The sequence below is a fragment of the Macadamia integrifolia genome, unplaced genomic scaffold (assembly GCF_013358625.1).
Source record: "Macadamia integrifolia cultivar HAES 741 unplaced genomic scaffold, SCU_Mint_v3 scaffold1494, whole genome shotgun sequence".
Lineage (NCBI taxonomy): Eukaryota > Viridiplantae > Streptophyta > Magnoliopsida > Proteales > Proteaceae > Macadamia > Macadamia integrifolia.
Window position 1 is genome coordinate 18,847 of NW_024868229.1, and position 21,115 is coordinate 39,961.

The following is a 21,115-nucleotide window of genomic DNA, read 5'->3' on the forward strand; positions in this document are numbered from 1 at the left end:
AGGTATGGGAGGTTGTACTTACCTCCGGCAGTGATTTCGGCAACAAGGCGGCCGCCGGCACCAAGGTAGGCCCCCAATCCCCTCCTTCTTCTTCTTCTTCTTCCTTCCTCTCCTCTTTATCTCCTTTCCTACGTTGGGTACAATGGAAATGAGGAAATGCATTCTCATTTCCCAACTTATAACTTAAGTGGGCCTTAGGATCTATTTGGCTTGGACCCCTTTTGAACCAATCGGGTTAAAATGAAATTCAGGGCACGAGGACCTGCACATTTAGGTCCATAAGGTACCCACATCAAGGGAAAAATATGAAGGATGATTTGGGATCATCTAAAGTCATTTACGATGCGAGTGGCAGGAACCATAGGCATCGAAACCTCGACAATAGCCTATTAACCCATCGAAAATAGGCACCGGATTCAGGTCCAGGCTACCTCCAGTGGCCAAGATAGCTTGTTGTCCTATGGTTGGCCTCACACTAGTGGCTGCCCTCGGACATGCTCAAGTGTGGGGAGTCAGATCACTTACCATCTAGGATCAGAAGGTATGAATCCCCTCCAGTTAGATAGGCACGTAATGCATGAACATGTGGGGTCATCTCTACCCCTTCGAAAATACGTAGTCGTGAGTCAAAACCCGATTGTGCTTCTGATCTCTAATCTGAGGCCTATCATAACAGTTCAAATTAGACTGGATTAGGGCACGGGTGTAACAATTGGTACTCTCTACTACTCCTAAGGGTATAAACAACATGACATTGGTTGGAGGGCCCTTGTTGGGTCTGACCTTGTACTACATTCAATGATGCATTAGGTGGTGCTTGTGAACTAATCGGCTGATGATGTCTAGGGTTAGGCTCTGGTTAACTGGACAAAGTTCCTTTCTCCCTCTCATGCAAAATTGAGACAACTTGGATGAGTTCGCTCATTTGATTTTGATGGCTTGTCATGAGGAGGGCCATATTCTTTTTCAAATCACTTACTTTACTTGCCTCTCCAGTGTTAGTAAACCCAGAGGGTTGCTAATAAGATAATAGAACAGAGGGCTTAGGAAAACTAGCCTAAGGTCCTACATTTGGCCTAGGAAAAGTATTTTGGGCAAAAGGCTGTTGTACAAAGGGAGGCCTTTACGGTCTAGGTTGACTTTGATTATGGAAATTGGAAGGCCCTGCTTGGTTGCCCTGGTTCCAGGAGAAATTTGGGTGATTTCTCCATCCTGGATTGTAAGTGCTACTATATGGATTATTCTGATATAAGACATTAACACTGTCATTGAAAGTACCCCCAGAGGTGTTGGGGCATTCTTCTATGACATGTCCAGGGGACTGGCACCAATTGCATATCTTAACCATATTGACTGATTGTGGCTCTCTAGGAACAATAGCCTCAATCCTTTTAATTAGACTATCCAGATGGGCTTTCTTTGCTACTATCCCATCCATAAAATTTTTTTTTCCTCCTATGGTTCTTTTACTCTCTTGGGTTGATTCCCACTCACAGGTTTTGTCAGCTAAGTCAAGTAAGAATTCCCATGCCTTTCCTTCATCTATAAAAGCTGTGAATACCTCTGGGCATATAGACTCTATCACTTTCTTAGTTGGATAATTGATGCCCTCATAAATTATTGACATAAATGCCATAAGTCTAGGCCATGGTGAGGGCATTCTTGGAGTAGATCCTTAAATCTCTGCATAAGTTTGGAAAATGACTCACTAGGCTTTTGCCTAAACAAAAGGATATCACTTCTAAGCTTATTAGTCTTGTGACTTGGGAAAAACTTTTTGAGGAAAACAACTGTGAATTTTTCCCATGTGATTATGGAATTTGTGGGTAACCCATACAACCACTTCTTAGCTTGGTCTTTCAATGCAAAAGTGATGAACCTGAGCTTAACAGCTTCATCCGAAAGTTGTTGGATCTTAATTAGAACACACACCTCTTCAAATTCCCTTAGAAATAGGTATGCATCCTCAGAGGTCAGCCCATAGAAGTGGAGCAACATAGTGATGTATTGAGATTTGACCTCAAAATTATTACCCTGGGCTTGTGGTAGAAATATGCAAGAAGGTTGGGCTACTCTAGCAGGATAGAACCGATCTTTCAGAGATTTAGGTGGAGGGTTTTGCTATTGGTCTCTCATATTGAAAGGTACTAAAGAGAGTAAATGTATAGGGTCAATACTTATTGGATCTCTTCTTTCTGACCTATTCGCACTATTACGTACCCACCTAGCACTCATACAACAAAACACTTTTTTACACAACTAGAATAAGACAAGCCACAAACACAAAAGAATGAAAATTTTTTGAAAACTTTTTCTTTTAATTTTTTTTGTGAGCTTACCGATAGGGATATGGGGTTGCTTAGGTCAGTTCTTGAGGTACTGCTACAAGACGAAACCTGTCTTTATCATACTGTGAGGCTTGGAGACTTCCACTGACACAACTATTATTGCAAGTTCTTCTCAGGAATTCAATAAAAGGAAAAAAAAAAACAAAACAAAACAAAGCAAACAAAGCAATCCGATTTACCAAAAGAAAGCAAAAAATAACATGGAACTATCTCCCCGAAAACAGTGCCAAAAACTTGTTTGAATTTTTGAAAGTAACCATAAGCGTACGGATCGATGTAGCTAATGGGTCGAACACAATGAGAGTAGCCACTTTATTTTTAGCTTCTTTTTGTAATGCGAATGTATAACGATTGATTATGGTGATCTAATTCTATCTACCATTCAAACACAATGCATCGAAAAATGTCCTAATCAACACATCTAAGGAAATTAGAATTGAAATTGAAATAAAAATTAAATGACCTAACCATTTGTCATCTAGGAATTTAAATACTCAAACCACAAAATTATAAAGTAAATAACTGAAAGTAAAAGTGCTGAAAAGTAAATAAATAAAATAAAAATGAGAAAAAGCTAGAGAGAGGCACACAAGGAGGTATCTCTGCTTAGCCTGAGGGATGCACCATAAATATTATGGGCTTCCCTACTTGACTAGAGAGTACTCTTACAAGGGCTTCTATACTTGGCTTTAGGGGAAGTGCAATATAAATAATGAAAATAAAAGAATAGTTCCATGGCTAGAGAGGGGCAAAGCCAACACATGCATCTAGCCAAGGACCTTGGGTGAAAGGGAAATCAATAATGTAAAACTGAAAATTTAAAACCTAATTTAAAAATGATGGGTAGTAAGAAGAGGGAATGAGAGGGGGGTGAGAAGACTATTATAGAACCCTACTTACCTGAACTTCCATACTTGAATCCTTGAATTAAAATAACTTGATTGATTTAAAATACTACCAGCCCTAAAAACCAGATCTAAACTAAATCAAATCTGAAATTACTTGGCCTGGAGAAAACAAATCATAAAGAGAAAAACTGAACTTGAAAGAGATGCTCCATAGCTTGTTCTTGTCACCTTAGAACTAAGCCTAGAACTAAAAATTAAATTTATTACACCTTTGAATAACTTGAGCAATAGAATAAAAGGCTTTCATTAATCAAAATAAAAGACTTGCATAAATAAAAAAAAAAATTACAGTAGTATTTTCATAAAAAAACTAAGACAAAGAACGTAAGAGAAAAAGATAGCACAACTAAAAACTTAGAAGAAGAGAGGAAGAGAGGGACACCCCTTTAGGGTTTGGTCGACTCCCTTTAATAGGGAGAGGGGAGGGAGTAGAGGAGGATGCCCAAGGGAGATCCTCTTGGACAATTTTAATGAGGTAGATGGGGGATTGGGAGATAAAATAGGAAGTAGGGGATTTTTTTTATTTTTGCCTTTTTTTCCTATACTTTTTTTCTTCTCTTTTATGCGCAACCACTTGGCATAATTTGTGTGATGAGGTAGAGGAGAGAGAGAGAATCGATTTTGGTTTCCTCTTTTTATATATTTTTTATTTTTTTCTCTCTCAAACTTGGGCACAAACTCCCCCCTTTGGATGATTTTTCTTGCTTGGATTTAGACAATATTCTATTTTAATGAGAAATTGGAGAGAAAAAATCTTCCAAAAAAAAAATGGCAGCTAAGAGATTTGAACTTGAGACCTCCTAGTGAGCAAGGGATTTTTGCACACCACAACTCACCAACTACGCTAGGTAGTTGTTGTTACCAAAAAAGAATCTTCTATCACTCAAGGAAGATCCATTGATCCTTGTTGGCATTTGAAATATTCCTTGTACACCTGGGACAACTACAAATGGTCTGGTTCTGCATCTCGGTTCAGTTCTGATCCATTATTTTTTTCTGGCCCGAAAAGAATAATCACTTGTACAGGTGACCAAACGGATGTGTACTTTTAATGCAACATATCTATCTTGCTCAGAATTTCGTCCTCTTCATACTCATGAAAAGAAACGGGCCCTCTTTACAAGTAAAAATGGAGATATGATGCCCAATAGTCCTTAAGGCCTTTAAAATACAAGACCTACAAAAAGAAAGTAAAACCCAAGGTAGCTCCATTCTAAATATGTAAAATGCATGCTTTTATACCCTATATTTGACACATAAATGTGCTCATCAATATTTATGAATAGAAATTGATGCAAGAGTTCAAACACCTGTTTTTTTTTTTTTTTCAAAGGAGTTCCAGTCAAAGTACCTCCACTTCTTGTGGCATAGTACCCTGTTGTGTACAACCAATGAAATTTTTATGTTAATTTTCATTTAACTTTGCATGCAAAAATACCCGATTCCGGTCTTAACTCCTCACTAGGACTCAAGTAAATTAGACTATACTCAAGATCACAATTCTATATATTTTTTCATAATTTTTCATATTTGAATTTCACCCTACCTTGGGATGTGTTCAAATTCTTTTCCTTGAAACAAGAACTTTATTACTTCAAAGCACGGGGTTACCAAATTCATCTCTCTTAATCGAAAATAAAAAGAAAATCAAACATTCTAAAAAATCAAAGATGGCTACATGGCTATAGGTTAAGATTCCAGTTCAAGAAACTATCTCCCCTTATGCTCAAAGTGTGCAGTATCCACAATGCAAGAAATAACGTAAAAATAAGGACAAAGGAATAGGGACAAATGTGATCAAACATCAAAGTAAAAAGGCTCATGGAGCTCTATGACCTCTTCCATATTTGCAGAAGGCAATTCAATGAATGACCTAAGGTGTTGACCGTTGACCTTAAAAATCTCACCATTTCCTGGATTCAAAACCTCCACAGCACCATATGAGAAAGCATTATGTACAATAAAAGGACCATCCCAACAGGATCTCAACTTGCGAGGGAAAATGTGCAAATGGGAATTGTACAGTAAGACTTTGTCTCAATCAAAAAGATTTTTGTAGAATGTGTTTGTCGTGGAAGGCTTTGGTCTTCTCTTTGTAAATCCTTGAGTTGTCATAGGAATAATTCCTAAACTCTTCTAACTCAGACAATTGAATACGATGATGCGTACCAACATCAAACAAATTGAAGTTGAGTTTCTTGATGGCCCAAAATGCCTATGCTCTAACTCAACAGGTAGATGATAGGCTTTCCCATATACTAAACGGTAGGGGGATTGATCAAGATCGGTCTTGTATGTGGCCCTGTAAGCCCACAAAGCATCTACCAAATAGTTAGACCAATCCTTGCAATTGGGATTAACAGTTTTCTCCAAGATTTTCTTGATTTTCCTATTAGACACTTCCACTTGGCAACTAGATTGGGGAAGATAGGGGGTAGCTAGCTTATGGGTGATCCCATATTTCTTTATCAAGGTGTCAAAAGGCTGATTGTAAAAATGAGTACCCCTATCACTAATTATAGCTCGTGGTGTACCAAAGTGGGAAAAGTTGTTTTCTTTAAGAAACTTCACCACCACTTTGTGGTCATTGGATTTACAAGCTATGACCTCTATCCATTTGGAAACATAATCAATGGCTAAAAGAATGTACAAATTCCTAAACGAATTAGGGAATGGTCCATGAAATCGATGCCCCACACATAAAAAATCTCAACTACCAAAATAGGGCTAAGGGGCATCATGCTCCTCTTCGTGACATGCCCTAAAGATTGACAAGCTTGGCAAGCCTTGCAAAAATCAAATGCATCAAGAAAGAGAGTCGGCCAATAGAATCTGCATTGTAAAAATTTTACGACAGTTTTCTTAGGACCAAAATGAACACCACATGCACGATCATAGCAAAAAGATAGGATTGAAAGTTGCTCATGATCTAGAATGCAACAATGGTAAATCTGATCAGGATAGGATTTAAAGGGATATGGGTCATCCCAAAAGAAGTAGTTAACCTGAGAGTGAAACATTTTCTTGTCTTGTGTGGACCAATGATTTGGCGTCACTCCAGTGACCAAGTAGTTGACAATGTCAGCATACCAAGGTTCACTAGAGATGGTCAACATTTGTTCATTAGGGAAAACTTATTGACAGGACAATCCTCGTCCTTTGAATTGGGGAGACGGGAGAGGTGGTCTGCCACCAAACACCTTTCTCCTCCCTAACTCTAGGTCAAACTCCTAAAGGATTAAAACCCACCTAATCAAACAAGCCTTGGTGTCTTTCTTACGTATAATATACCTAATGGATGAATGATCTATACAAAATAATCACATTAGAGCCAATAAGATATAATCTAAATTTTTCCAAAGCAAACACAACAGTCAAAAATTCTTTTTTTGTCGTGGTGTAGTTTATTTGTGCATCATTTAGAAAACTACTTGCATAGTAGATCATGTGGGGTAGCTTATTAATCCGTTGTCCTAAGACAACTCTAATGGCAAAATTAGAGGCATCACACATCACCTCAAAAGGTTTAGTCCATACAAGAGCTTCGATAATGGGAGCTGTAGTTAGAGCCTTCTTTAGATGCTCAAAGGAAAGTAAACATTCAAGAGAAAAATCAAAGGACTAATCTTTGGCTAATAAGCTAGTCAATGGCCTAGCTATCTTACTGAAATTCTTGATAAATCTCCTATAGAAACTGGCATGGCCAAGAAAAGACCTAACATCCTTGACAGTCTTTGGTGGTGGAGAATGAGATATTAGACCCATCTTGGCTCTATCAACCTTGATCCCCTCCTTAGAGATGACTTGACCTAAGACTATTCCTTCCTTCACCCTGAAGTGACACGTCTCCCAATTGAGAACTAGATTTTTAGCTCTACTTCTTTATAACACTAACTTTAAATGGTGGAGGCACTCAGAGAAGATGGCGTCATGTATGAAAAATTCATCTATAAAGATCTCAAAGAAGGTCTCTACCATGTCAGAGAATATACTCATCAAGCATCTCTGAAATATAATAGGGGCATTGCACAACCTAGAAGGCATGCTCCGGTAAACAAAAGTTCCAAAGGTACAAGTAAAGGTAGTCTTACCTTGGTCTTCTGGAGCTATGGGGATACCGTCTAGGAAGCAATAATACTTATGGTCAGCTAATCTCTCTAACATTTGATCAATGAAGGAAAGGGGAAAATGGTCTTTCCAAGTGGCCACGTTGAGTTTACGACAATCAATGCACACTCTCCACCCAGTCTGAAGATGAGCGAGAATGAGTTCATCAGTATTAGACTTTACCACAGTGACTCTAGATTTCTTGGGAACTACTTGTATTGGGCTGACTCATTCATTGTCTGATATGGGATAGATGATCCCATTGTCAAGACACTTGAGGATTTCCTTTTGAATGGCCTCCTACACAACAGAGGGGCAAATTCCCTTAATATCAGCCATGGCCCAACTAATGACTTCTCTATTTTCTCTCAACAAAGCTAGTAACTCTTTCTCTTGTTTAGAGTCTAAATCAAATGCAATGATGATAGGGAAAGTCCTATCTTCGCCTAAGAAAGCATACTTGAGATTTGAAGGAAAAGGCTTCAAATCAAGCTTTGGGGCCTCCACTATTAGTGGCTTGGGGAGAGATTGCACTAAGGTCTCAATAGGCTCTGTATAGTGCTGCAAGCTCATGACATCAGTGAAGAAGTCACTATCCTTTATATCACCTAGTTGTTCTATGCAATCTTGGAAAAATTCATCAAAATCAATGTCAAATTCAATTTGGAAGGAATCCCGAAAGCATTGCAACATGTGAACATTCTCATGGGTATTGGGTTGCTTATCCAACCTAAAGATGTTGAAGTTGATAGAGGTGTTTCCAAAGGATAGTTTCATTAGACCATTCCTATAATTAATCAAGCATTGCTTGTAGCAAACATGGTCGACCCAGAATGACAAGTATCTGGTCTTTCAAGTTCATGAGAGGTTGGGGGTCTAATACCACAAAATCTATAAGAAATACAAACTCACCCACATTAATTAACACATCTTCTATCATGCCCTTGGGAGTTTTAAATGACCTATATGCCAATTGGAGTGTGACAGATGTAAGTATCAACTCTCCTAGCCCTAATTACTGGTACACTGAGAATAAATTGACACTGGCACCCAAATCAATGAGTGCATGCTCAATCTTAGTAGTACCTATGACACATGAGATGGTAGGGCATCCAAGGTCCTTGTACTTAACCATGGCCTGCTAGGATAAAATGGAAATTACATTAGCTGTCAAGAATGCTTACTTGGGCACATTGGTAGTTCTCTTCTAAGTACATAGATCCTTCAACACTTTGGCATAAGCAGGAACCTGGGAAATGGCATCTAACAGAGGGATGTTCACTTGAACTTATTTGAGCACATCTAAGATTTTATCTATGGGTGCTATTTTCTTATTACTTAAGAGTCTTCTAGGGAATTGGGCTTTAGGGACAAAGACTCTTTCTTATTCAACTACCTCTTCAGATTTATCTTGTGCTGGAGTGGGAGGTAGTTCTTTTTGAAAGATGGTAGGTTCTTCAGATGAACCTAGCATGGAAGGGAGTGTCTCATTCAACTCAGTGGACTATTTTTTAATGGACGCTGAGTTTGGCACTTGTAAATCATCCCTAATATACTCTTGTCCACTACTTAAAGGATATATGGAATAGACATGGAAGGCTCTGGAAAATGTGGACCTTGCTGAACTGAGTTGGATTAACTTGGAGAAGCTTGGAGAATGTCATTCCTAGGGTTTGTGTCTGGTTGACTTGGCATTTTACCTTTCTCCCTTTCATATAGAGCATTCGCAAGCTGAGAAATTTGTTTCTCTATGTTGTGTTGGCTTGTTATGAAAGTTCTCATGAGAAGCTCTACATTCTTTTCCAAGGATGCAATCTTGGAAGACTCACCACCTCCATTTTGGAATCCTGGAGGTTAACTAGCAAAAGGTCGTGCAGCTATTTGAGAAGGGGGAGGCCTAAGATTATTAGACTAGTGTGGAGGCATATACCTTTAGTTAGTCTATTGGGGAACAAGTTGACCCTAGTTTACAAACTGGGGGTCAGAGGCACCTACTTGATTACTGAATTGACTCCAATAGAAATTGGGGTGGTTCCTCCATTCTGGGTTGTAAGTTTGACTGCATGGGTTGTTCTAATACATGGCATTGGAATTTTTCATCTATGTAAGATGTAAAACTTGAAGGGCACATAGATTCCAATAGCCCGTGATGAGGGCATTCTTGGAGCAAGTCTTTGAACCTCTCTATCAGCTTGAAGAATGACTCATTAGGTTTTTTCCTAAATTGCATAATGTCAGTTTGAAGTTTATTAGTTTTATGCAATGGGAAAAACTTCTTCAGAAATATCACAGTGAATTGATCCCAAGTTGTGATTGAGTCTCTGGACAATCTATATAACCACTTTTTGGCTTGGTCCTTGAGGGCAAAGGTTATGAACTTAATCTTAACTACGTCATTAGTAAGTTGTTGAACTTTGATGAGAAAGCATACCTCTTCAAATTCCCGAAGGAACAAGTATGCATCTTCATTAGCCATCCCATGAAAATGGGGCAGATGGTTATGGTGTTAGACTTAAGCTCATAATTGTTCCCTTGGACTACTGGCAATCTAGTGCATGAAGGTTGAGTAGCCCTAGAAGGGTAGAACCTATCCCTAAGAGTTTTAAGTTGTTCTTCTTGATTTATGACTATGGGTATGGGTTCAATTGTATTCTTTGATTAGGTTTTCCTCTTTAAACGGTTCACAGAGTTACGCACCCACTCAACACTCATGCAATAAAAAAGATAAGAAGTAAACAAAAGTATATCATTGTTATTATTGTATTTTTTTTTAAACAAAGCCCACATAATATCACGAAAGCAAAGATATAATATTAACAAGTATTCAAAGAAAGAAAGAATTCCTCTCTTTTCTTCTAATTCGACTCGAATCGTTGGATTTATTTTAAATCAGGATCAATGAAAAACCTTAATCGTACTTCCCCAACAAAACAGATCGGAGGTGCAAAGAGAGAAATACAAAATATCCACAAGGAGTCAAGAGAGAAATTACTTAAGATAACGGTGTGTGTGGATGCTAGTACGGGTGACAGATCTTGCCTTGCAAGGGCTAATCACCACTCCCTTCTGGATTTAGTTGTCCAAAAGATCTACCAGTTTGCAAGTAGTATTCTGCTTGGTGGGTGGTCAGTGATTACCGATAGGGATTTGGAGTTTTACTATTTTGTCAATAAAAATCTGATTAGATTATGGGTTTAATAACTGGCATCCCAGCACGGATCTCATAAATCTTCTCAGTAAAACAAAAAAAGAAAGAAATTTAATTTAATTTTTTTAAATTAAAACAAAGCACTCTAAATCAATTGAAAATGTAAAATAAAAACTTCGCCTCCCCACAATGGCGCCAAAAACCTATTGGGCTCAAATGTAAGCCACACTATTTATACTAACCACAAGTACAAAGTGTCAACTGTAGCTAAGGGCCAAACTCAAGGAGGTCATGTGCTTAATTAACACACTTCCAAATTAGATAGTGTAAATATCAAGAGAGCTTGCTATACTAATTTAACTAAGTGTGAAGATAATCTAACAATTAAAATATCAAATTAAATTAGTGTAATTAAATTTAACTAACCAATGGAGAATAATATAAAAAAATTAATGGGGAAGGTCCATTCAGGATTGGGATTCACTATGAAAATAAGTTGAATTAATAATAGGCATGGGAAAATATTACATATAGTATGGTCTAAATCTATGGGAGATGCGGAAATGGCTAATGATGAGCACATTTATGTGTGAAATCTAGGGTAGTAAAACATGCATTTTACATATTTAGAATGGAGCTACCTTGGGTTTTACTCTCTTTTTGTAGGTTTTATGTTTTCAAGGTCTTAAGGACTATTGGGCGCTATATCTTCAATTTTAAACATAAAGAGGTCCTATTTCTTTTCATTGTTGTGAAGAGGACAAAATTCTGAGTAAAATGGATGTGTTCAATTAAAAATACACATCCGTTTGGTCACCCATACAAATGATTATTATTTTGGGTCAGAAAAAAGAATAATGGGTCAGAACTGAACCGAGATGCAGAACCAGCCCATCTGAGTTGTCCCAGTGGTATAAGAAATATTCCAAATGCCAATAAGGATCGATGGACCACACCCTTAAGTGACTAAAGATTCATGTTTGGTAACAACTACCTAGCATAGTTGGTGAGTTGTGGTGTGTAAAATGCCTTCCTTATTAGGAGGTCTCAAGTTCTAACCTCTTGGCTACCTTTTTTTTAGAAGGTTTTCTCTCTCCTACTCATCAGTTAAAGGAGGTCAGGCAAGATGGTTGGGAACAAGTTTGAAGAAGAGAGAGAAAAAATAGGAAAGAAAAAAGAAAAGAAAAAGACATACCTTTTTTTTAGAAGATTTTCTCTCTCATACTCATCAGTTAAAGGAGGTCGGCCAAGATGGTTGGGAACAAGTTTGAAGAAGAGAGAAAAAATAGGAAAGAAAAAAGAAAAAAAAAATACAAGGGCATGGATGGAATTTCTTATGAAAATATAATATTGTCTAAATCCATGCAAGAAAAATTAGATAGGGGGTTTCTTGCGCAAGTAGAGAGAGAAAAAGGAAAGAAAAAAAAAAGAAGAGAAAAAAATAGAAAAAAAAAGGTAAGAAATAAAAAACCTTCTACTTCCTATGGTTCTCTCTCTTCTCTCTTCTCCACCTCACCACAAAATCATCGTCCAAGGGGATCCACCCTTGGACGTCCTCCTCTCTCCCCTATTCCCTATAAAAGGGAGTCCACAAAACCCTACATGGTTGTCCCTCTCTTCCTCTCTACTTCTCTTCTTAGGTTTCTTTTTAGTTCCTCTTTCTCTCTTTCTCTAGCTCTAGTTCTAGGTTTTTGCTTTAAACACTTTTGTAAGTCCTTTTTATTCAATTAATGCAAGCACTTTTGTTTTTGATTCAGTCTCTTATTTTTATTGTTTAAGCAATTGAATTTGTAATTTTCAAGTTCTAGTTCTAAGCTTAGTTCTAGGTGACAAGAACAAGCTATGAAGCATGACTTTCAAGTTCAATTTTTCTCTTCAGATTTGTTTTCTCTAGTATTAGAAATTTCATATTTGGTTTATTCCAGATCTGGTTTTTATACTGCTAGTATCTCAAATCAATCAAGTTTTCTGTTCAAGGATTGAAGTTCAAGTAAGTAGGCTCCTTCAGTAGTCTTCTCACCTCGCTCTCATTTTCTCTTCTTGTTACCTCTTCATTCTTAAAGTAGAATTTAAATTTCAGTTTTTACTTTGATGCTTTCCCTTCCCCCAAGGTCCTTGGCTAGATGCATATATTGGTTTTGCCCCTTTCTAGCTATGGAACCATCCTTTTATTTTGATTATTTATATTGCATTCCTTCCCCTAAATCCAAGTAGAAAATCCCTTGTAAGAGTACTCTCTGGTCAAGTAGGGGAGTTCATATTGTTTATGGTGTATCCCTCGGGTTAAGTAGAGATACCTACTTATGTGCCTCTCTCTAGCTTTTTTCCCTTTTTATTTTATTTATTTACTTTTCAGTACTTTTTATTTCAGCACTTTTATTTTCATTTATTTGCTTTTTAATTGCGTGGTTTGAGTATTTAAATTTTTAGATGTGAATGGTTAGGTCGTTTTTAGATGCAATTGTGTTAGGTCGATAGTTAGAATTAGATCACCATAGTGAATCTGTGCACTTTCGCATTGCTAAAAGAAGCCTAAAATAAAGTGGCTGCTCTCCTTATGTTTGACCCGTTAGCTACACTGATCCATAAGCTTGCAGTTACTTTTAAATTTCAAACAAGTTTTTGGCACTATAACCGGGGAGACAGTTCCATGTTATTTTTCACTTTCTTTTGGTAAATTAGAGTGCTTTGTTTGCCTTATTTTGTTTTGTTTTGTTTTTTTTTTTCTTTTTCTTTTATTGAATTCCTGAGAGGAACAACTTGCAATAATAGTTGTATCAGTAGAGGTCGCCAAGCCTCACAGTATGATAAAGACAGGTTTCGCCCTGTAGCAGTACCTTAGGAATTGACCTGAGCAACCCCAGATCCCTACCGGTAAGCTCCAAACAAAAAAAACAAAAAAAAAAATCAAAAAAAAAGTTTTTCTTTTTATTCTTTTGTGATTGTCTTACTCTAGTTGTGGGTAGTTTTATGTTGCATGAGTGTTAGGTGGGTACGTAATACCAAGAATCGGTTAGAAAGAAGAGATCCAATAAGTAGTGACCCTATACGTTTGCTCTCTTTAAAACTTTTCAATATGGGAGATCAACATCAAAACCCTCTACCTAAATCTCTGAAAGATAGGTTTTACCCTACTAGAACAACCCAACCTTCTTGCATAGTTCTACCACAAGCCAAGGGCAATAATTTTGAGCTCAAATCTCAATACATCACTATGTTGCCCCACCTCCATGAGCTGACCTCTGAGGATGCATACCTATTTCTAAGGGAATTTGAAGAGGTATGTGTTCTAATTAAGAACCAACAACTTTCTGATGATGTTGTTAAGCTTAAGTTTATCACTTTTGTATTAAAAGACCAAGCTAAGAAATGGTTATATGGGTGTTGGGATTAAAATGTAACTGCAAGCGTACGGATCAGTGTAGCTACGGGCCGAACACAGGGAGAGCAACCACTTTATTTTTTTATTTCTTTTAATAATGCGAAAGTGAACCAATTAATGGTTGTGATCTAATTCTAATTTCCGTCCTAAACATATGTATCTAAAATAATGTCCTAACCATTCATCATCTAAGAATTTAAAGACGCAAGCCACACAATTAAAATTAAATAAATAAATAACTGAAAATAAACAACCCACGTAATTTAAAAAAAAAATAATAAAGGAAAAAAAATATTGAAATAAAAATAAAGTAAAAGAAAGGGAAGAAAGCTAGAGAGAGACTCACAAGTAGGTTTCTCTACTTAGACCGAGGGATGCATCATAATATGAGCTTCCCTACTTGATCAAAGAGTCACTCTTACCGGTGTTACTCTACTTGGCTTTAGGGAAAGGGAGACGATTAAAATAAAAGCAATAAATTGATGGTTCTATGGCTAGGAAGGGCAAAGCCAACACATGCACTAGCCATGAACCTTGGGGGAAAGGGATAGCAATAATGTAACTACTGAAATTAAAATCCTAAATTAAGAAAGAAAGGGTAGTCAGAAGAGGGAATGAGAGGGGGGAGAGAAGACTACTGAAGGAGCCTACTTACTTGAATCAATGCTTGAACTTAAAAGCTTGGGTGATTTGAGATACTACCAGTACTAAAACCCAGATCTGGAATAAACCAAATCTAAAATTTCTATTACTAGAGAAAACAAATCTTGAAAAGAAAATTGAACTTGAAAAAAAAAAATGCTCCACGGCTCATGATCTTGTCACCTAGATCTAAGCCTAGAACTATAACTTTAAAAATTACAACTCAATTGCATAAATCATAAACATAAAAGGCTGACTAAGAATAAAAGAGCGCTTGCATTAATTGACATAAAAAACTATTACAAAAGTGATTAGAGAAAAAATAGAGAAGAACTAAAACTAAAGAGTGAGAGAGGGAGAGAGAGAGAAGAAAACTAAGCATAAACTAGAAAATAAACTAAGGGGAATAATAAAATAGGAGGGGGGAGGAAGGGGCTTTTATAGGGTTTTTTTCTGGCCTCCTTCCTTCTATAAGTCTTCTTTAAGAAAAGAAATAAAATTAAATTAAATTAAATCCTGGTAAAAATCCTCATTCTCTAAGATATTGTGTGAGGAAAGAGAGAATCTGTTTCCAAAATTAACAAATTCTATTCTTTCCTTACAATATTCACCAATATCTTGCAATCTTGATTAAATCAGAAAGGAATCTCTACATAGCATCTTCAAGATCTTGTGAGGTGGCAAGGAGAGAAAATAATCTTCAGGATTTTGTAGGAGAGAGGATGTGGTACCAATGAGTGGGTTCCACCTTTGAACTGGTTCTTGATTCACTTTAAGTACTTTCTCTTGTAGACTTGAAAACTAAAAAAAAAATAAGAAAAATAAAAGTAGTACTATCCAAAGTGGGTTAAAATGTACACTTATATCCCTAAGATTTCACACATTATTATGCTCATCAAATTCCCCTTTACCATGTCAGAAAATATGCTCATCATGCATCGTTGGAATGCAGCCAAGGCATTGCAAAGCCCAAAGGGCATACGCCTGTAAGCAAATGTTTCATATGGGTATGTAAAAGTGGTCTTATGTTGGTCCTCTAAAGCAATTGGGATCTGGTTATAGCCGAATATCCATCAAGAAAACAATAGTATTCATGTCCAGCTAACCTCTCTAACATCTGGTCAATGAATAGCAATGGGAAATGGTCCTTCCAAGTTGCCACATTAAGTTTCCTATAGTCTATGCACACTCTCCCCCCAGATTGGACACGGGTTGGAATTAGTTCATTATTGACATTGGGAACTACAGTCACACCAGACTTCTTAGGCACTACGTGAACTGGGCTTACCCATTGGCTATCAGAAATAGGATCAATTATTTCATGATCCAAGCACTTTAGGATCTCTTTCTTAATAACTTCCATCATCACTGGGTTAGCTCTTCTTCGGGGTTCCGTGGATGGTTGGAATCTTCCATAAGATGTATATGATATTACACAATAGAAGGGCTTCTAATCTTGATATCAGCCATGGTCCAACCTAGGGTTTCCTTATTATCTTTTAACACTTTAAGTGACTCCTCTTCCTGGCTAGAAGTCAAATTTGAAAAAATTATTACATGAAGAGTTTGGTCAAGCCCTAGGAAAGCATACCTCAAATTAGATGGCAACTCCTTAAGATCGAGCTTAGGGGGCTCAACTATGGAAGGTTTGGGAATGGAATTGGAAAGGGGTCCTAAGGGCTCCACAGGTGTATAAAGACTCCAGACTTTAGAAAAGAAGTTTTCACTATCATTATCCAACTCATCCATACACTCTTAGAATTCTGAATCAAAATTAATATCAAAGTTGGTAATTAAATCATCAAAAAAGTCCAGAAAATCCTCAATCATATTAATCTCTTCTTCCATATGAGGTTGCTTGCCTATCCTAAACATATTAAACTCAATAGTTTGGTTACCAAAAGATAATCTTAGGAAACCATTCCGGCAATTGATTAATACATTATTGGTAGCCAAGAATGGTCTTCCTATAATTATTGGGATCTCATCCTTGGTTGAGAAGGGCTTAGTATCTTAACACAATGAAATCAACAGAAAAAATAAATTCTCCCACCTTTAGTAAGACATCCTCAACCATCCCTTTAGGAATTTTAACAGACCTATCTACCAACTGAAGAGTAGTTTCAGTGGCTTTCGATTCTCTCAATCCAAGTTGCTTGTACACAGGGTAAGGTAAAAGATTCACACTTGCGCCAAGGCCAAGTAAGGCATGCTCAATGTAGGTGTTGCCTATGACACAAGATATAGTAGGGCTCTTTGGATCCTTATACTTGGCTGCTATAGGCTGAGTAATTATGGAACTATTGTTACCTGCCAAGAATGCCTTTTTGGGTACACTAGTGATACATTTGTGCGTACACAAATCTTTTAGTACCTTTGCATAGGCAGGGATCTTATATGGCATCCAAAAGGGGGATGTTCACTTCTACCTTTTTTAAGATTTCTAAAATTTTGTCCATAGAAGCAGTCTTCCTTTTGTTTACCAAGCGATTAGAAAATGGGGCAGGATGAACATAAGGACTGTTAGGGATTTGCTCCTGTTCAAAAGAATCATTTTTGGTTTCTTTAACCAAATCATCTTTAATTTTAGAAAAATCTTTAGGTTCATCAGACAAACCTGAAACAAGAAGCACACTTTTGTCCTCAACGGAAGGAGAGTTAACATGAGTAATAGATGAGGAAGATTTAGGAATGCTCTGTGTGGTACTCTCTACCACTCTTAAGGGCATAAATAACATTACATTGGTTAGAGGGCCCTTGTTGGGTCTGACCTTGTACTATATTCAGTGGTGCATTAGTTGATGTCTGTGAACTAACAGGCTGATGATGTCTAAGGTTAGGCTCTGGTTGACTGGGTAAAGTTCCTTTCTCCCTCTCACGCATAATTGAAACAATTTGAGTGATTTCTCTCGTAAGATTTTGATGGCTTGTCATGAGGAGGGCCATATTTTTTTTTAAGTCATTTATTCTGCTTGCCTCTCCAATGTTGGTAAACTCAGGGGGTTGCTGATAAGATGATAGGAGAGGGGCCCTAGGAAAACTAGCCTGAGGTCCTACATTTGACTTAAGAAAAGTATTTTGGGAAAAATATTATTGTGCAAAGGGAGGCCTTTGGAGTCCAGGTTGACCTTGATTATGGAAATTGGAAGGCCCTGCTTGGTTGCCCTGATTCCAAGAGAAATTTGGGTGATTTCTCCATCCTGGATTGTAGGTATTACTATATGAAATATTCTGGTATAAGGCATTAATACTATCATTAGAAGTGCCCCCAGAGGTATTGGGGCATTCTTCTAGGAGATGTCCACGGGACTGGCACCAAGCACAAATCTTAACCAAATTGACTGATGATGGTTGTTTAGGAACAATAGCCTCAATTTTCTTGATTAGGCTATCCAAATGGGCTTCGTTGGCTACTATCCATCCACAAAATATCCTTTTCCTCCTATGATTCTTTCACTCTCTTGGGTTGATTCCCACTCGCAGGTTTTGTCAGCTTAGTCAAGTAAGAATTCCCATACCTTTCCTTCATCTGTAAAGGATGTGAATCCCTCAGGGCACATAGACTCTATCATTTATTTAGTTGGGTAATCAATACTCTCATAAATTATTTGACATAAATGCCATAGGTCTAGGCCATGGTGGGGGCATTCTTAGAGTAGATCCTTGAATCTCTCCATAAGCTTGGAAAATGACTCACTAGGCTTTTGCCTAAACTGAAGGATATCACTTCTAAACTTACTGGTCTTGTGAGTTGGGAAAAACTTCTTAAGGAAGACAACTGTGAATTGTTCCCATGAGGTTATGGAATTTGTGGGTAACCCATACAACCACTTTTTAGCTTGATCTTTCAATACAAAAGTGATAAACCTAAGCTTAACAGCATCATCAGAAAGCTATTGGATCTTAATTAGAACACATACCTCTTCAAATTTCCTTAGAAATAGGTATACATCCTCAGAGGTCAACCCATGGAAGTGGGGCAACATAGTGATATATTAAGATTTGAGTTCAAAATTATTACCCTGGGCTTGTGGTAGAACAATGCAGGAAGGTTGGGCTGTTCTAACAGGGTAGAACCTATCTTTCAGAGATTTAGGTGAAGGATTTTTCTGTTGGTCTCCCATATTGAAAGGTTTTAAAGAGAGCAAACGTATAGAGTCACTACTTGTTGGATCTCTTTTTTCTAACAAATTCTTAGTATTACGTACACCTAACACTCATGCAACAAAAAATTACCCACAACTAGAGTAAGACAAGCACAAAAAAATGGATAGCAAAAAATTTTTTTTATGATTTTTTTATGATTTTTTATGATTTTATGATTTTTTTGATTTTTTGGATTTTTGGGAGCTTACCGGCAGGGATCTGGGGTTGCTCAGGTCAATTCTTGAGGTACTGCTACAGGGCGAAACCTGTCTTTATCATACTGTGAGGCATGGCGACCTCCACCGATACAACTATTATTGTAAGTTGTTCTTCTCAGGATTCAATATAAGAAAAGGAAAAACAAAATAAAGCAAACAAAGCACTCCGATTTACCAAAAGAAAGCAAAAAATAACATGGAACTGTCTCCTCGACAATGGCGCCAAAAACTTGTTGGGATTTAAAATGTAATAGTAAGCATACAGATAAGTGTAGCTATGGGTCGAACACAGGGAGTGCAGCCACTTTATTTTTTTATTTCTTTTAATAATGCGAAAGTGAACCGATTAATAGTTGTGATCTAATTCTAATTACCGTCCTAAACATATGTATCTAAAATAACGTCCTAACCATTCGTCATCTAAGAATTTAAAGATGCAAGCCACGCAATTAAAATTAAATAAATAAATAACTAAAAATAAATAATCCATGCAATTTAAAAAAAAAATAATAAAGGAAAAAAATGCTGAAATAAAAATAAAGTAAAAGAAAGGGAAGAAAACTAGAGAGAGACTCACAAGTAGGTTTCTCTACTTAGTCCAAGGGATGCATCATAATATGAGCTTCCCTACTTGACCAGAGAGTCACTCTTACAAGGGTTACTCTACTTGGCTTTAAGGAAAGGGAGATAATTAAAATAAAAGCAATAAATTAATGGTTCTATAGCTAGGAGGGGCAAAGCCAACACATACACTAGCCATGAACCTTGACGGAAAGGGATAGTAATAATGTAACGACTGAAATTAAAATCCTAAACTAAGAAAGAAAGGGTAGTCAGAAGAGGGAATGAGAGGGGGGAGAGAAGACTACTAAAGGAGTCTACTTACTTGAATCAATGCTTGAACTTGAAAGCTTGGGTGATTTGAGATACTACCAATACTAAAACCAGATCTGGAATAAACCAAATCTGAAATTTCTAGTACTAGAGAAAACAAATCTTGAAAAAAAAAACTGAACTTGAAAAAAAAAAAAAAGATGCTCCACAGCTCGTGATCCTGTCACCTAGATCTAAGCCTAGAACTATAACTTTAAAAATTACAACTCAATTGCATAAATCATAAACATAAAAGGCTGAATAAGAATAAAAGAGTGCCTGCATTAATTGACATAAAAAACCATTACAAAAGTGATTAAAGCAAAAATAGAGAAGAACTAAAACTAAACAGTGAGAGAGGGAGAGAGAGAAGAAAACTAAGCATAAACTAGAAAATAAACTAAGGGGAATAATAAAATAGGAGGGGGGGGAGGAAGGGGCTTTTATAGGATTTTTTTCTTGCCTCCTTTCTTCTACAAGTCTTCTTTAAGAAAAGAAAGAAAATAAAATAAAATTAAATCTTAGTAAAAATCCTCATTCTCTAAGATATTGTGTGAGGAAAGAGAGAATTTGTTTCTAAAATTAACAAATCCTATTCTTTCCTTACAATATTCATCAATATCTTGCAATCTTGATTAAATCAGAATGGAATCTCTGTATAGCATCTTCAAGATCTTGTGAGGTGGCAAGGAGAGAAAATAATTTTTAGGATTTTGTAGGAGAGAGGATGTAGTACCAATGAGTGGGTCCCACCTTTGGACTGGTTCTTGATTCACTTTAAGTACTTTCTCTTGTAGACTTGGAAATTAAAAAAAAAATAAAAGTAGTACTATCTAAAGTGGGGCAAAATGTACACTTATATCCCTAAGATTTCACACATTATTATGCTTATCAATGGGTTACTCACAAATTCTATAACCACATGGAAAAAATTCACAGTTGCCTTTCTCAAGAAATTTTTCCCAACTCACAAGACCAATAAGTTTAGAAGTGATATCCTTCAGTTTAAGCAAAAGCCTAATGAGACATTTTCAAAAATTATGAAGAAATTCAAGGATCCACTCTAAGAATGCCTTCACCATGGCCTAGACTTATGGCATTTATGTCAAATAATTTATGAGTGTATCGATTATCTAATTAAGAAAATGATAGAGTCTATGTGCCTAGAGGGATTCACAGCCTTTACAGATGAATGAAAGGCATTGGAATTCTTATATGACTTAGCTGACAAAACCCGTGAGTGGGAATCAATCCAAGAGAGTGAAAGAACCATAGGAGAGAAAGAATATTTTGTGGATGGGATAGTAGCCAAGAAAACCCACTTGGATAGCCTAATCAAAAGG

General features: G+C 36.9%; 3 non-coding genes across 3 annotated transcripts; 2 read left to right on the forward strand and 1 right to left on the reverse strand.

Annotated features, from left to right (window-relative positions):
- Window positions 1-1,642: 1,642 nt before the first annotated feature.
- On the forward strand, window positions 1,643-1,749 carry LOC122063926. The gene has a single exon (XR_006135517.1). It is a non-coding gene; the product is annotated as a small nucleolar RNA R71 (small nucleolar RNA).
- A 16,416-nt stretch (window positions 1,750-18,165) lies between these two features.
- On the forward strand, window positions 18,166-18,272 carry LOC122063927. Its single transcript, XR_006135518.1, has one exon. It is a non-coding gene; the product is annotated as a small nucleolar RNA R71 (small nucleolar RNA).
- A 2,480-nt stretch (window positions 18,273-20,752) lies between these two features.
- Window positions 20,753-20,859, reverse strand: LOC122063928. Its single transcript, XR_006135519.1, has one exon. It is a non-coding gene; the product is annotated as a small nucleolar RNA R71 (small nucleolar RNA).
- Between the last annotated feature and the right edge of the window lie 256 nt (window positions 20,860-21,115).